An 18,322-nucleotide genomic window follows, 5' to 3' on the forward strand; every position below is an offset into this window, starting at 1 on the left:
ACCTGAAATCCAGTGACGTTTGGCCCAGCGTACTGCAACACAGATCGAACAGAACAGTCATACTACATACTAAATTCAAACGCAGTACTTCATTAGTAGGTAGTATGTAGCAGGCCGTTGCAAAAACAGCCAATGACTTTTAAACGGCACGTGTCTGATACATTTCTACAACCTGATTCAAAATGTGAACGCTGAAAGGAAGTTTGACGTAGCTAGAGCAGGAAAAGTATTTTGGCCTTGGACATCTGTCTCCAAAAAGCAGAAACTTTTAGGCCCTAGGATGTTTGTTTTACAGTAAAAGTTGTGCTTACATCTGTGGCTGCAATGCAAATACATTAGAGGCATTAGAGGGAGGCTATTTACTCTCCAACTGATGCCCAGTGTTTGAACATGGACACCAACGTGTTGTTGCTTTCTCTCTATCCTCTTCTTTAAGTAGTGTTGTTAAGAATTTTGAAGAAGTCAGTGACTGGGGAGAAGTGCATTGAGACGTGTTTCAGTTTGGGTAACTTGAAGTGAAGCACAGGAGCAGGAGTGATCTTCTAGTAAAGATGGAGGGTTGGACACATTCCTGTGTTTCCAGTTCGTTTCCTCTCAGCTGGCAGGTTGAATATGTTGAAGTGATTCAGGCGGTCAGCGGTGTTGGGTTGCACAGAGCTGCAAGCAAATTGCTTACAAACCTGTTAAGTGGTGAACATGGGGACCAACAAGGTGTACTGATTAATAATGCAGAGCTTTCTGCCTATAGAACACCTGGGCTTTGGTTGAGCAATATGAGTTACACACCCTGATTGACAGAGGTTGAAGTGGCATGCCATACAGCTGTATCATGTGAGTAGTGACTGCAGGTTGTTTCAAATACCCTATATAATCTGGTGCTCCTTATTTAAATTTCATCTACCTTTTATAGTCAGTTTGGTCAGTTCCATACACGCTCCTTATCCTGACACGAACCAGACGAAAGCTGAAGCGCCTTCCGTCCAAACAGCGACATAAATAATTGTATTTCTCTGTTGCTGCTGTTATGAAGGAACACTGAGGTGTCAGACAGAGTAATTATTAAAACGTCACTTAAATGAACCCAAATACTTGTGACACTTGTGTTATTCTAAAAAAAAAAACATGGCTGAAGGGAGCCTTAGGATGATGGGAGTGCAATGTCAAGAAAAAGTTAAGAATCCATAAATGTCAAATAAACTTCAGAGAAGCGTCAAACTCCAACAAAAGAAGGGAAGGATGCGTGACGTTGAGTCTTCTTCGGTAAATGATTCAGTATAGCTGCATCTACACTCACAATATGCACTTACTGTAAAAAAAAAAAAGAAGCTTATTTATTCATTTTGCATACAGAGTAGAGGGTGTAATGATACACTCACAACACAGTGTGACACAATACGGTAAGATTCATGATGCTGGGCGAAAGGGTGTGAGTAACACAGTTTTTGTTCAAGCCTTGGAGAAGAAATTGCCTCATAAAACTGTTATTCGTGATGATTTCATTACACCTAGGTTACTTTATTTCCTGTTTTGATTGAAAAGGACGCAAAAGATGTAGGGGTGTCCGGATTCGATATTAATATTGGATATTGGTCCGATATCAGCAAAAAATCCTTTATTGGATTTTATCGGCCTGCATCTAAAATCTCCGATATAAGCACTCCGATATAAGCAGTCCATTCCAGACTCCGATCCAGCATGCAGAGCCCACGTGATCACAACAACATCAACAGCGTGTGCTAGGAGTAGGAGTGATGTCGGCCGTGTGGCAGTATTTTTCGTTTAAGTCCGACGTTGCAGCTGTGGTGGCACAGAACTGGGGAAGTTTAATACGACCAACCTCAACGCGCATTGAAGCAGCATCACAAAAAACAGCATGAGAATTTTTGCAAGCTACCTCTGAGTACACTATTGAACGTAAGAACAATCCTTTACATTACTGGAGAGCAGACTGAGTTATTATCTGAGGGGCTCAGTGTTAGCTTGGTCTCTACCTACAGCAGGTGTGCTTTATGAACCAGCTCTCCTCATCTCCATGCATGTGCTCCATGCATGTCTCATCTTCATTGATGATTTTTACCCTCCGGTGTGCGTTAGTGACAAAGACACAACCGGGGGACGTCTGTTTAATATTTGCCATTTGCAGTTTTTGCTGCTATTACCGTAAAAAGATCCACGTCTACAGCTTGATTTAATCCAGTTTGGTGATACATCAGACACATTTAGTAAGTTTGGATCAACTCCTTGTCATCAAAGATGCAGATGCATTTCAGGGTGCCGTGAACTGACTCTCAAGTGCCTCTGTCACTGTGAGGTGCATTCAGGGACCGTCGTAAAAGTGCAATACAGCCCTTATATTGTGTCCATGGCATTTTTATTTGAATCAAGAGAATCAAATATCTTCATAGTGGTCACATCAAGAATGCTTTCTTTTTACTTTTTGGCAGTGAGAGGCTAAATCATTTAACTTCAGATATTACTCAAAAGTGTTTTATTTGTTGTTCTCTGTTTGAGTAATATCACTTGATCAAGCCTTTTCTAACATTCCATACTACAAAATAAGTAATAAAAGTATGTATGATTCGTGCTGATATCGTATCGGATCAATATCGGTAATGTCACTCCACCTCTATTTAGGATGTAATGATGTCGAACAAGAGAAGTGAAAGGCAAATTGCAGCCTCTGCTGTTTAGAAAGGGTATTATTGATGATCATTTTTCATCTCACTAACTGGAATCACCCTCGTGAACCGATTTGAAACTACCTCATGAGGTGCCGTTACACCCTTGATGTTGAGTATGAGATGTTGAGTATCTTGGCTCAGAGGAAGACTTGTTTGCAGCTTTAGATAAAAATGTTGCCGCGGAGGGGTCAGCACTCAGTACGCTGTCGTCCCAGAGTCTGTGTGAACATCAGCATTGTGACCCGAAGCACAAGGACAATTCAACAAGGATGGGTCGATACACCCGGTTACCTTGCCCTCAAAAGGCAGCAGCTCCCTGCACTGTGTGAATGACCTCTGAGTCTAACACATACTACTCATGTGAAGGACACAGCTTTTACTAGGCGTTTTTCGACCAGAGGAACTTTACCCCAGAACTATGTGCGTTTCGACCGGTGGACCCAGGGTCTAAATTTAGTTCAGGGGTAGATAATCTCCCCACTAAAAAGCCCCTGCTAGGGGGGTAGTACTTTCTAAAGGTCCCGGGGCTTTCCGGGGGCAAGGCCTGCAATGCTGAACGTGTCTGATTGTTAGATTAACTGCAGTGTTTTTATTCCGCCTGCCGTCCACAATAACATCACACACATCTGTGATTCACTTAATTTCTCTTTCTTTAATTTGTTCTATCTTTTTTGTATGTGTGTGTACTTTTCAAAAGAAGAAGCTGTGATTCACTTGATTTAGCAGCTTGTAACAGTAGTCTTCTCTCAGCCCACCGCGAATGCGTCTCTCCCGGTGTTACGGTTTTTAAAGTGACCCTGTAAACTGGAGACCTTCAGCTGAACATAACAGTGTTTGTGGAGTTTACACAGCTGTTGAAACACAGAGGGAGTTCCTTTGAATGAAAACTAGTTTTTTTGTTTATTAAGATTCAAAATATCCTCATCAGATAAGTATTTAATGATCTCTGCCACGGCTTTTTGAGTTAAAAAGGATTTTAAAGCCGTGTTGAAACGTCTTTGCTACACGCACTTAACTCCTCCCATGTGTTGATTCAGTGAATCCATCTGTGATGAAATATAGCACGATCTAAAACAGCGCAAGCGGAGTCTCTTCCATGCCAACAGGCTAACTTGTGTTGCTCATAATGATACCTGCCAGTCCGTCTGCTTCTATGGGGTCATCTGTGATGAATGGCCTTTGTCTTTGTTCTACTGCCCTCTACTGGTCTGGTGGTGTAGTGCATTTACTTTTTTTTTCTCTCTCCATACATCACTGACTGATTTGCCCCTGATTTTACCTGGGACTTCAGCCCGCAGTCGAAACACAGACAACAATGGGGGCACAGGAACCTTTTAGTTCAGGGTAAAGTAGCTCTGGGGGCTAAAAGACCCCGGAACTCTTGGTCGAAATGCACCTACTGTTGCACTCATAATACTTAATTACTCGTCTTAAAAAAAAAATGAAACATAGAGCGTGGTTGAACGGTTGGCCCTGACCTCTGCCGAAAATACCTGTCATTAGATTATTCTTTATTTTTATTTGTAATATTTTATTACTTTTAATATATACAGCGGGCAAAAAAGTATTTAGTCAGCCACTGATTTTGCAAGTTCTCCCACTCATTTTCATCAGAGGTACACTTCAACTATGAGAGACAAAATGAGAAAAAAAATCCAGGAAATCACATTGTAGGATTTTTAAAGAATTTATTTGTAAATTATGGTGGAAAATAAGTATTCGGTCACAAATCCCAAATCCTGCAGCGCCAGGCGTGTCCCCCTGCTTAAGCCAGTACATGTCCAGGCCCGTCTGAAGTTTGCCAGAGAGCATATGGATGATGGAGAATATCATGTGGTCAGAAGAAACCAAAATAGAACTTTTTGGTAAAAACTCAGCTCGTCGTGTTTGGAGGAAGAAGAATGCTGAGTTGCATCCCAAGAACACCATACCTACTGTGAAGTATGGGGGTGGAAACCTCATGCTTTGGGGCTGTGTTTCTGCAAAGGGGACAGGATGACTGATCCGTGTTAAGGGAAGAATGAACGGGGCCATGTATCGGGAGATTCTAAGCCAAAACCTCCTTCCATCAGTGAGAGCATTGAAGATGGAACGTGGCTGGGTCTTCCAGCATGACAATGATCCCAAACACACTGCTTGGGCAACGAAGGAGTGGCTTCGTAAAAAGCGTTTCAAGGTCCTGGAGTGGCCTAGCCAGTCTCCAGAACCTCAACCCCATAGAAATTTGTGGAGGGAGTTGAGAGTCCGTGTTACCTAGCGACAGCCCCAAAACATCACTGCTCTAGAGGAGATCTGCATGGAGGAATGGGCCAAAATACCAGCTACAGTGTGTGCAAACCTGGTGAAGACGTTTGACCTCTGTCATTGCCAACAAAGGTTATGATACAAAGTATTGAGTTGAACTCTTGTTATAGACCAAATACTTATTTTCCACCATAATTTACAAATAAATTCTTTAAAAATCCTACAATGTGATTTCCTGGATTTGTTTTCTCATTGTGTCTGTCATAGTTCAAGTGTACCTCTGATGAAAATTACAGACCTCTCTCATCTTTCTAAGTGGGAGAACTTGCAAAATAAGTGGCTGACTAAATACTTTTTTGCCCCACTGTATATATAATTATTTTTTTCTTTCTTCATTATATAGCTGGTAAGTAATGTAGAAATTGTCTTTTTTTTGTGATCAAATTTTTACTTTATTGATATTTGTATACAGGTTGTTACAAGCAATATATGCAAGCAACAACAGCTTGCTTGTGCAAAAAGATAACCTTATACAAATAAGGAAGGGGAGAAAAAAAACCCCCATCATAACAGTAATAATAATAAACCAATAATAAATAACAATAATAAAGAAATTAAACCCAAAAACCTCCCCCACCCCCCATGCCAGGCCATCGTATATAAAAATAATCAATGTAGAAGGCTTTTGAGTTTTGCAGAAATCTGTTGCCAACTCTCTATAGACATTGTGTGTCAAGCTGTGAAAAATCAAGATAAACAGTTTAAAAAAAAAAAGTTATATGTTCCTATCTGTGCATTGGCTTATAATACATGCTTGAAAATGAAGACACCTGATTCAGTGTAACGCATCTCAAAGAGACTCTGAAAGTCTAATGCTGCAATAACACACAAGATAAATGTCTGGCAGCTTTGGACTAGTGTGCAAAAACTCCTGCTCATATGTTTATTTTTGACATGCATAAAGACAGATATTTATTTTTGGTTTCTCTAGACAGGGCAGCGCTGTTTTGTAAAGCTGTTGGTGTTCAGCCCGCGGAAATGCTTGATGTGTGTCAAAGAAACAGTGATGACACAGTGCAGTCAGTCTGGAAGCTGAGCCCTGGTTAACCATCAGACATGAAGGAAGTTGCGTCACCTCCACAGCAGGAGCAGAACAATGGTGCTTTGTCGATGATATTTGATCATGTTATCAGAACAAAATAGTGACGTGTGCTGTTTATTCTTTATCGCCGGAACAGTTTGTTCGGAAAAGACTTGTAAAGAAGAAACGTGTCTTGTTGGAGCACTCGGGTTCAAAAGTTAAATCTGCAGCTCCTCATAAAGGCTTAGTCTTAGTTTTTATGGGAGGGGTGAAAGTAAAACCATCTGAGATAATGTGATGTGAATGCACTTTCTTTATCTGGTGTGTGAAGCATTAAATGTTTCTTCATCTCCTAACTTTAGACTCAACTCTGCTCCCTTCACGCTTGCAGCAGGACTGATGAATGTTTGTGCCTAATTAAACATGGGCGTGTACATGAAGTGGTATGTTTGACTGAAGAAACAGGATGTGACTCTTGATCATCAGTTTTCTTGTTGTGATATCAAAGACAGGGTGCATTATTTGATCAGAGGACGGGTAAATCATGCACTCTGCAAACAGGTTATGCCTGGCACACATTACAGGATTCTTTAAACCTTCACACATATAGAGACCACACACTTGATGATAACAAGAGACAGATCGCACAAGATCTCTCTCTTCTGATCTTATAGTGTGTGGTGTGCACTACGGAGCACACCACACACTAACCCATTCTTCAGCATCAAGTCTAAATCTTAATATTGTAGGAAAACGTGACTTCGGTGTAAACAAACATGGTGGACGAACAGAGAGAAGCAATGACTATTGTTTTCGGCCTCTTACTTTCTGAAAACACACACAAAAAAGAAAACAAATTATGGAAAAAGTCATGCAGACAGCGGCTTTTGGAGGTCCAAGAGACTTTTGTTTTCACCGGCGCCATGTTTTTGTTTGTTTTTACTTCCTCTTCCATCAGTCAGCTGAGTCAGCTCGCGTCTTGATTGGCTTTTGCTCCGGTACCCGTGACATTACACACTGTGCGTGCTCGGCCCCTCTAGGAGCATCCCACACACTACAGGATTTCTAGTCGCAAATATTAAACATGTTCATTATTTACGATCTCTCCTTCTGAGGCCTACCGAGCTGCTCTGACCGGACAAAATTACTCTTAACACACCCTCTTAGAATGTATAAAATATGGACGTAGTATCCGTGACGTCACCCATCTGTTCCTGAGCGCTGTTTGGAAGCCATTCTACGGCACTATCCATATTGGATATGCCGAACTCAACCAGGCAGAGTGCGACGTAAAGGCACAGAGTTTGAGCCTCTTAGCCAACAACTATGTGTTCCCGTCCGGAAGTCAAGTCAGTCATGTCCTTATTTGGGCATAAACATAAAAAAATTCACCCCAGTACAGTGTGTGCCGATTGAGAAATTAGCTACGTAGAGCCAAGCCGTTGGCTGTTTTGAACCAGGCTGTATACATGTTTATTAATGCTGCAAAGACCGTCTTTTTCCCATTCATGTCTATGTGGTTTCTGTAGCCAGCCTCAAGCGGATTCTCTATGTACTGCAGTTTATAACACTTCCGCATGGGCTTCATGGTTTGAGACTGGAGGTTGCCGCTTGCACACCCCACACCACAGGAAAATCAGACACAATGTTGTTTGCAAACATCCGACAATCGGGCCTTTGCTGGCTTTGATCGTAAAGAGGAGATCGGGACAAAAATCAGCCTGATTATCCTGTAGTGTGTACCCGCCTTTAGCTGTCCGGTCTCAGGAAAAGTCCTGTTGTGTGACCACATAAATGTGCGGACTTCAGGGCCATCAGGAAGTCTTCCGTGGACTGACGTGCACTTGGTTTTTCTAGCAAGAATGACTCCTGGATTGTAGCTGAGCTCTAAATAAGTGTGAAGACAATCATACCACAATAAAACAAGTGAGCCTCATCTTTTTGGAGGATACTTTTTAAAGGACATGCTTATTCTGAAAACAAAGGAAATTTAGTGTTAAAAAAATAAACAAAGTTTGTATCGCTCGCAGCTGACGACTGACTACGCTGGGCTGCACGGTGGTGCAGTGGGTAGCGCTGTTGCCTCACAGCTAGAAGGTTCCTGGTTCGAATCCCTGATTGGGCAGGTGCCTTTCTGTGTGGAGTTTGCATGTTCTCTCCGGGTACTCTGGCTTCCTCCCACAGTACAAAAACATGCTCACTTGATTGATCACTCTAAATTGCCCGTAGGTGTGAGTGTGGGTGAGAATGGTTGTCTGTCTCTCTGTGTTAGCCCTGTGATAGGTTGGTGGCTTCCGCCTGAAGCCAGCTGGGATAGGCTCCAGCCCCCCTGTGACCCCTAACGGGCTAAGCGGTCAAGATAATGGATGGATGGATGCTAATGCTACCCCAGCAAACATTGTTTTCACCAGCCTGACTATCCAATCATGCTCATAAAGTTAAACATATACAAACTTTAATGTCTACGGCTTGCTTCAGGATCCAGTTTTAGAAAGTACCTCCTGATGGTGGTTGAAACCATCAAATAAGTCATGACAATACCTGATCGTTACAGAGCCTCCAGGCCAAAACAGCAACATGAGTCGTTTTCTGAACATTTCAGTTCAAGGCAGGACTTGTATGCCCCTGTAAAACAATGTAAATCACGCACAGGGATACTTCTAACACTCTGCTGCAGAATCAGTGTAAAAGCACCAAAAGGGTGATGACGACAGAGAGGCATTACAGTGCAACATACAAAAAAAATCTCCTGTCCAGGTTAGTTTTCGGCTGTGCTTCTGAAACAAACACAAGGGTATAAAAGTGCAAGACACCAAACTGAACCGGCCTAGTCTTTAAGAACGTGACCCCTGTTCCCTGTCAAATGTCTTTGTATCTTGCTCTGGATTTAATGGCATTACTGTTATGCTGCCATTTGTATTGTCATCTGACCTGACCTTCTTTTTCCTGTGTTGTTGTCAAAAACAGCACAAGTGTATGAGGCCTGTATCAGAGTGTGTCACACAAACAGGTGCACTAAAGCCAGCAGGATTAAGTCTTCATTGCATGTTCCGTCAGCAGCACCAGCGAGTCCGTCAGAGATCAAAGATCATGACTGCTAAGACTGCAGACATTGCACACTTGTCTTCCAGTTTGGAGTGACGCATCTGGGTCTTTGATCGTATTTACACTTTACATGAAACGAGGAGTAATCTGCTTATTCGTGTCCCTGTGTACCTGAATGTAACATCATACAGGCTGATCTCTCGTCTGTTGTCCACACAGGCACGACTTTGACTCATCAGCTCCTGACAGGTTCCTTTGGTCGCTTATTTTCATCTCAACCTGAGCTGCAGTGATTTTTTTCTGACTTGTGGAAGTGGAATCTATTGATAATTGTTGTGGTACTATTTAACATTAAAATTGATGTTCAAGACTTGTTTTTGTTATGCCATAGGCCCTGTAAACTCTACAAAGATGTACATTCATACTAGAGTTGCAAAATTCTGGGAATTTTCAAAGTTGGAAACTTTCCATGGGAATTAATTGGAATAAACCAGGAGTTTACTAAACTGAAGGTTGGCTCTTAGTAGGGAACTTAAATATAGTTGGGAAAATATATTTGAGCATAATCCAGACTAAAACAACCAGATTTCATGCAAGTACAGTTCCAGATCCCACTTTCATCAGCCGCCTCGGAGCGCAACTGGTCCTTGTTCGGTAACACGCACACAAAGGTGCGCAACAGGCTCACAAATGTGAGAGTGGAAAAATGTGTTGGTGTTCGGGCTAACCTGAGGCTCTTTGAGCCTGACACAGACAACAAGGCTGGACAGTGACACTGAAGAGGAAGAGTCAGAGTTGGATGTTGAGGAAGTGGACATGGAGGATGTTGATGAGACCCAGGAAGAGCCCATTGCCTGAAAGGGTTTAGCAAAAATGCAAAGGCTAGGCTTGAGAAGCTTTTTATTTGCATGTTGAACTCAACTTTTTGGAGGGAGAGGGACTCTTTTCATTTAACATTTCGAATGGAACTTTGTTGGGATTGCAATTTTGTTCATTTTTTGAATGGGTTGGGTCGGAGGGATGAGTAATATTTAAATCAACATTCATGTTTTTGTTGGATAAAGTTCTAATTACAAATAAATGTTTCCATTAAATTACCCTCAATTCCCAGTTAATTCCCATGGAAAGTTTCCAATTTAGAATATTCCCAAAATTCCCCAGCTTAACTTCCCATGGAAATTTACCTGAAACTTTCCATCCCTTTGCAACCCTAATTCATACGTATGATTCTCTGCCTCATTTTCCTCTTTACTGCTCAAAAAAACCTCTAAATCACATCTTTGAAGCAGGAAGCTTACACAACATAGATTTCAGTTCTGTTGATGTTCCAGCACAAGAATGATTATTGTAAAGATGTGTTGAGCGTTCGGAGGCTCTGGAGTAAATTCAACGAGGTCCATCTCACTTTGAAGCTGTAACGGAAACTGCTCTTCATTTGTTGAAGCCTCTGTACAGCCGCGGTGCACCCACACAAGTGTTATCAGTCACTTGGCTGATTAGACGTATTCTCTGGACTGTGTGGGTGTGTACAGATCAAACTTGATTGGCATCTCCTTAACCGCCCTGAATTATCTTTGCTGCACCTGGAAGACTGAGACTGTTTACAGCTTTATGAGTCTCTTATTTCATCGACCTTTGGTTGGCACGATTAGGTCTTCATCTGCTCATTTGATGTTAACATTTCTTGAGTGATCCTTGTGATTCATTCAAAGGCTGAAATCCTTGAAAAGATGCAGGAAAAAGATGCAAACTTGTATCTTTTAAAAGCTCTAAAAGCTTTTATTTTTGGAGAAGGATACTGTGGCAGATTTTGGTTAAAGTTTAATGTGCATAGAGCATTGAAACATACTGTTAGTCTAGATACACATGCAGTCATGTCTTGTAGCACAAGGGAAGGCGTTGGTCTGAACCAGCAGAGAATAATGGCTCTGCAGCTTGGGGTCAGTCAGGAGGGCAGTAGCATGAATGGGAATTAGCATCACTTTTGTTCTGAGGACCTGAAACATGTTTGCATAAGTGGAGCCTGATGTTTCAGTCCATGGGGTACAGAGAGACTAAGGAGCGATTGATATGGATGAACAACACATTATGTAGTGGATCCAAATGTATCCCCCTAAAGTGAATGATACAGAAAACATGGGGTTAATTGAGGTCTTAGTTTGATTCAAGCTGAGGAGTTAGAGGCAGGTTATGGGAACCATTATCTCCATTGACCTAACATGGGAGTTACAAGGCTGAAAAATGGATGCTTATGCAGTATTCACACATGAACTCAAAAGCCCGGAAATTTTCCAGAGTGGGCTGCTGTGTGTCTGAACATAAACAAGCACATTCTCCTGAACTTCCCCCAATCTTGGATCTATTGTAAACATCACACTGCATCTTGTACTGTGACCTTTTTGTCACATCTTGTCTCCTAAGGACCCTGAGCACCTCCCGTCCGACGAGGAAAACTTCAGGCTGTGAGAGACGTGTGTGAATAAGAAACTTTGAACATTTTCGGATAGGCTTTTCCGACATATTGAATCATACATATGAATGCTGTGGTATTGTTTTAGTTCTGAGTTGTAAAAAAAGCTGACCTTGTAAGGCAAGGCAAGGCAACTTTGTTTGTATAGCACATTTCATACACAAGGGCAACTCAATGTGCTTTACATTAAAACATTAAAAGCATTGGAAACATTCAGACAGGCATAAAAGAGCACAATTAAAATGACAAATATATTAAAACAGAAAAGAAAAGGAAACATATAGAAATATATTAGAAATAAAAATAAAATTAGCATTAAAGTGAGCTAAAATAAGCTAAGATAGGAAGGCAGTGGCAAATAAAAAAAGTCTTAATCTTTGATTTAAAAGAGGTGACAGTTGGAGCAGACCTGCAGCTTTCAGGGAGTGTGTTCCAGATATGTGGTGCATAATGACTAAACCCTGCTTCACCATGTTTCGTTCTGACTCTAGGGACTGAAAGCAGACTAGTACCTGATGACCTCAGAGGTCGAGATGGTTCATAAAGTAGCAGCAGACAATGTATTTTGGGCCTAAACCATTCAGTGCTTTATAAAAATCTAAGAACTGGAGTGATGTGATCTACTTTTGTGGTCCTTGTTAGGACTCGAGCAGCAGCATTCTGTTAGAGCTGCAGTCGACTGATGGACTTTTTAGGGAGTCCTGTAAAGACCCCATTACAGTAGTCTAGTCTGCTAAAGACAAATGCATGGATGAGTTTTTCTGCATCCTGCTGAGATATAAGTCCTTTAATCCTTGATATATTCTTAATGTGATAGTAGGCTGACTTTGTAGAATCTATAGGAGTCTTATTTCATCACCTAATCATTAAGATATGTAGTAAACATGTTTTTAATTTCAGTATCATCAAATCTGTTGTACACAAATCATTGTGATGTGGTTTTTGCCTTTTCAATGGTTAGGTTTGTTGACTATCATTAGCGTTCAAGAGTTTTTTAAAATAAAAAAATCAAAGGAAATATTTCAAGAACTATTTGACATATCTTCATAAATGTTGTAACCACATCACATCCCCAGAGGATGAACCCTTCTGGTCTTACAGTGTTTACCCAAAGCCCCCGTGAGATTGACCACGAGGGCTTGTATTCCTAAATGATTTGACCTCTCTTGCATAGACTGCCATGGGGGTAAACACCGTCTCTATGACATTGACATTGTCTTCATGGTCTCTGTGAACTTTTGGCGACCCCTTGAAATTGTAAACATTACATCATTTCAGAGCTGCACGTACGGCTAAGGACCACTTGTTCAACAAACGCATGACATAAACAAAGGATCTCCGTATTTGAGTTATGTCACCATGGTATGCATTGTGTGAGTTTATGCAACATTTAATAGCATTATGTGCTGCAGATCTCTGTCACTTATTGGCCAACACATGCACGAATAATAAAATACCTATATTAGAAGATCTATTTTACCACATTAGATTACTACACTCACATACACTCGCATGCACAGTTTGACCCAGTGACCAGAAAGCTTAAAAACACTCAGTTTAGTCACTTGAGTCTTTAATATTTTTTGGACTCTTTCCTCTATGACTGAACTCCGGTATAGACTGCCACATTTTGTAAAGGCACATCCCTCTCCTCCTCTAGAGAGGCAGAACAAAGAGCAGCGATGGGCGGCAAGGTCAGCTGTACACCGCTTAGCTGACCACCGATACCGGATTAGACAGCGTGCCTGCAGCATGGCTGTCATCCTGCTGCGCTAACTGTGTCATCTCTCAAAGACAATTTCCCTAATGTATTCTCTCTGACAGATGACCCATCTCAGTGATATCATTTATGCTCGTCTCCCGCAACAACAGGGACTTGAGCGAGCACGAAGGCATGCTCCCTGTGAAATGACATTGCCTCCAGGGTACGTACACCCCGCACGGCCCTGTCAGGTGTCACAGATGTGTCATTTTTCTAGAAGAATGCCCTCGATTCCCAGGCTCGTGAGGATTGATCTTTTGAGGTGAGACAGAAGCCTAAATTGAACATGCCAACAAATCCATCCCATTTTTAAAACAAATCCCTATTACCTGAAGGAGATCTCCTTGTGAGGATGTTCAAAAGCACCCTTTGTCCCCTGCATGAAGTCATCAGTCAGAGCGTATGACAGACCACATGCTGAAAATGATGAACATACTCCTGCTTGTATCCCATGCTCAGTATATCGGCTCAGATATCTCTCTCCTATGTGATATGATAGAAATATACAGTAATGCACAATAAGGAGCTTATTACACTTGCTATTGCAGCTGTCATCCATGCCCTCTCTATCAGCTCAAAGACTCTTGAATGAATAACTCCTACATAATCATTTCATTACTAAATCTTAAATTGAACATGCTTAATGCTTAGCAGCAAGCGGGTTCCAGCTTCCAGCCTTTGTCATCAAAAAGTGTCCTGTCGAGGAAATGACTCGGCCTTTATTCTGTGAGTCATGCACCGACGGTTAATCTGACAGTTCAGTAGGTTCTTACAACTCCATGCAGTACAGTCTACACTTCTTAAAAACATGCCCAGTTTTTCAACAAAGAAGACGTAATTTTTTTGTAGATTTGGTGGTGTATGACTGATGTGATGATATATTGCAGCCATTTTATTTCTGAAATCTCCTTGTTCCTGCAAGATCAAATGGCATAATCTGCATTATTTAACGTATGAAATGTCAGTGTAGTCTCAGTGACATCACCAGTTGGTGACTGAAGAGGTGTTATGAGGCCCAAAGGGTTGCCATATATGAAATTCTGACTCCAGTGAACTTCCTTCCTCCAGAAACAAGCTCAGAGGTGGAGTTGAGGCCTTAAGGCCAAAATTCCACTGAATCCGTCTCTGATCCGTCACGGCACCGGATCTGATAGGTTTCTATTGTAGTCAAACTGTTAACCCCCACTTGATTCCGCTCGGTTGCATTCTGGCTGCATCTCTGATCCGGCAGGTCAGAACGCAACGGATCAGATACGCAAGAACTCTATTTTTGCTGGATGCCGAAGCACGACGCATTAATTCAGCACAGAGCAGATGGAGCGGGAAAGGAAGTCAGGCACCAAAACAAAATAAAAACCTGGGTAATTTTCAGAATAAAACACTCTCTGTTATCGTTACATCGTTTTTAACTTAACAACAAAATGTCATTTAGAGCGGAGCCAGGCCTGGAGTCAACAGGTCAGAGGTTTTCAGAGGCTGATAAAGACAACATGGATGAGGAGAGGAGGAGGAGAATCCTTGATTCAGTAATTGCCACGGGGGAAACCTCGGTCACATGACTCCAGATGTCCGGCGTTCCGGCTCCGTGCTGCATTCCGAAAATGCAACTGGTGGGTGTTGACGGACGAGAAAGCATGGAGCCGGACCACAGCGGATCGGAGATGGACTGGACACGGATCTGGTGGAAGTCCCGTGTTAGCCTTGCTCTCTGGCGAACAGCTACACCATACTCATCTATTCAGCAAATAAATTACACCCCTAAATTTGCATAATTGTTGTAAGTTGTAACCATTATATCGTTACATAGTTACATCTGTTAAGCACCAAACGTGTTCAATTCTGCTGAGAAAGTAGACATTTTAATATGGACTCAAATGGAGCTTTTTTTTTTTTTTACTTTTGGGGACAAAAACTTGCAAAGTCTCTGCCCTGTTGTAAGCACCATTAACAGGCTCTGATTCAGTTAATTTTCTACAACTGTTTTGAGACAAACCTGTCATTTCAGCCTTGATCGTGACTTTTACCATATGGCAGGCTGGACTACAGCTCAGCTGGACACTCCTTTTATCCCCCACACTACGTTGACACCAACTGTGCAAGGAGTGCTTCTCTTAAAGTAAAACTAAACTGTTTTGACTTCCCACTGCTGTCTTCGTGTCCTCTTAGTTTATGTTTTGACTTCCCTCATTTCCCAGAATGGGTTTTGGCTCACCTCAGACTGAAGTGTGAATGACCTTAGTGTTTTTATACTTTGGTGTGGGAAAGACGTTGCAGATTTAAAAAGAAAGCGGAGTCCCTTTCAAACAGGTGGCCCTGACATTTTCTAGACAATTACAGGACATGCAGGCCTGGGTATTTTCGAGAACTTGCCATTCACATTGCACCTCACAGTGGGGGATTTTCTTTGTCAGACGGGCTTCCAGAATTCAATGTACCTGGTTTGGTTTAAGTGTAGGGGAAGGGAGGGTCTTCGGTAATGGTGACTGCTTCTGTGTTGATATCAGGACGTTCCTGCTGCTGTATAATGTATAAAGCAGAAACACTTTTCTCCACTTGAATGATGTCATCATTCTGTCCACACCCTCTATGTACATTTTCCTGCGTTCACACAGCAGCCTACCCTGAGACTTCTTGCAGAAATTCTACCAGGGGCCGGCAGGAAAAAGACCTGGTGAAAAATTGTTCATTTGCATCCAAACATGCAGCCCCCTCAGATAAAGTCTGGAAATGTCCAGGAGTGTCATGCATGTGTGAAAGGGACTTTAGTGTCCACTAAGGCTGCGTTCACAATGCAAGGCTTAATGCTCAATTCCTATTTTTTGCTCAGATACGATTTTTTGTTTGCTTGTTCACATTACCATCTATAATGTGACCTGTATCTGAACTGTTTGTGGCTCTGAACTGCCCCACATGTGCAAAAGAACAGTAACAATGACGTCACAGGCAGCTGTTTCACAAACGTAAACATAGAGGAAGTCAGCATTTTCGCCTTTGTTACAAAGTTTTTGTGCAGTGGGAGCCGGAGAATGAAGGACCAGGTGCGGAGGAAGTGTCAGCCCATATATTTCTAAGGTCTAAGACCTCGCTGTCCCTCTATTGACTTGCTCCATCATTGCTATCCTCCATTTTTGCAAGGCTACCGCCGCACAGAATTGTAACGTGTGTCAATATAAAGTGACGTGAAAGTATCAAATGCGCATCAAATCTGCCTTGGACGTTCACACTGAGGTCGCATTGAAAAAAAATCTGATCTGTATCTGATTCAGGACCACATATGAAAGTGGTCTAAATCCGATTTGAAAAAAATCAGATTTGGGCCAGATTTGAATGTTCACACTGCCTCTAAAAAATCTGACCTGGTCACTTGACCCCCCAAAAAATCGGATTTGGGCCACTTTTGCCTGCAGTGTGAACATAGCCTTAGTTCATGTTTGAAGGTGAAATTCTGACTGAGTGTAAGAGACCCCTGTTCTTTTGTACTTAAGTGCAGATAAGACAGAACAGTAGTGAAAGCAAGAAAGTGAGATTTTACAGTAAAAAGCTTGCTCCTCTTACATGAACTGAAACATTAAAAACAGTGCATTCTGGTACGTCAACACTTCTAAGAGCTACTACACCCAGTAACAAAACAATAGGCCCAGAAATGCAAGCTATATTGGAGTTTTATAAAAAACTATGTTTTATATGTGCCATTGAAAGACTAGTTGTCAATCCTTTCTTGTTTTTGGGGTCTTATTAAATAAAATTAATGTACTATTCCTTCTTCCTGTAGCTGTCCGGAGCGTTGCATGGATGTCATGCCCTTTGCTTAAACAAATATTTTAAACTTGGGTGTTTTGCAAAGAATTCTAATGAAGCTATCCTGCCATGAACTCCCCCATAGGGAGGAAGTGCTCACTCACATTGCACCCTGAGGCGTTACTGATGATACATTTACATCTTAGACCCGCCCAGAACCACGGGGGGGTTCCCCAGCTAAATGACTGCAGCTCCAAAGAAACCTTTCACCTCCCCGGTTTGCTGTTAACATGCAGAGCCGTCTAAGTGCATTTCAATTGCAAAAGCAGCCCATGTGTTCTCCAGGAGGACTATTGTTGTCACCCCTCATCTCGCTGTTGTGAATCTGCCTTTTGTTGCAGCTCCTGTGTGTATTTCAACAACAGTCAGATACAGGCGAGTGGTTAGTAAAGTGGCCTGTTTGCTCTGAGGCCTGACAATGTAAATGAGGGAATAAAGAGGAGCAGAACCAATGGTGGTTTACTCCTGTGGGTACTGATAGAGACGCTGGCTATTGTCTGTTTGTCGAGTAGAATCACCACATCATTTATAATTTTAATCAATAGACTGGGTTTACTGAGCTGGACTCCGACTGATGATGATGCTGCTAGTGCTATCAGTTATTGATGATGATGAAATTTGATGATGTGGACTGCTCCCTTTTAATCTGTATATAAAGTTACTGGAGCTAAATCTGCTTTGATTTCATACATTGTGGTTCAGCCTTTACAGTGATCTCCGTCAATACAAACGCAGTTTTTTTAATTTAACTTGTGTTTTTATCAAAGTGTATTAGTTTCAGGCACATTCCTTTTGTCTATTTTATAATCCACTGTATGGATCTTGGTTACGTTAAAGCTGGGGTTGGTAGTCAGGTTTAGATGCACTTTTTGTTCTTCTGCTTAAAATGATCTTTATGTCCCGATGGCAACCAACATATAATGTGCATTTCAACCAAGAGTTCCAGGGTCTTTTAGCCCCCAGAACTACTTTACCCTGAACTAAAAGGTTCCTGTGTCCCCAGTGTTGTCTGCGTTTCGACCGAGGGCTGAAGTCCCGGGTAGATTGTGCAAATCAGGCCAGTGACGTATGGAGAAAAAAATGTATTCAATAATATTTTGAAATCTTGATAAATAACTAAACTAGTGTGCATTCCCAGGAACTCCCCCTGCGTTTCAACAACTATGTAAACTCCACAAACACTGTTCCATTCAGCCGAAAGAACCAGGACCTTTGAAAAGTACCACCCCCAAAGCAGGGGC

At 41.9% G+C, this 18,322-nt stretch overlaps 1 protein-coding gene across 2 annotated transcripts in view; it reads left to right on the forward strand.

Annotated features, from left to right (window-relative positions):
* Positions 1–18,322, forward strand: part of lpgat1 (lysophosphatidylglycerol acyltransferase 1) — a 78,692-nt gene that overhangs the window by 2,268 nt on the left and 58,102 nt on the right. The window lies entirely within an intron of this gene.

The sequence above is a fragment of the Notolabrus celidotus genome, chromosome 13 (assembly GCF_009762535.1).
Source record: "Notolabrus celidotus isolate fNotCel1 chromosome 13, fNotCel1.pri, whole genome shotgun sequence".
Lineage (NCBI taxonomy): Eukaryota > Metazoa > Chordata > Actinopteri > Labriformes > Labridae > Notolabrus > Notolabrus celidotus.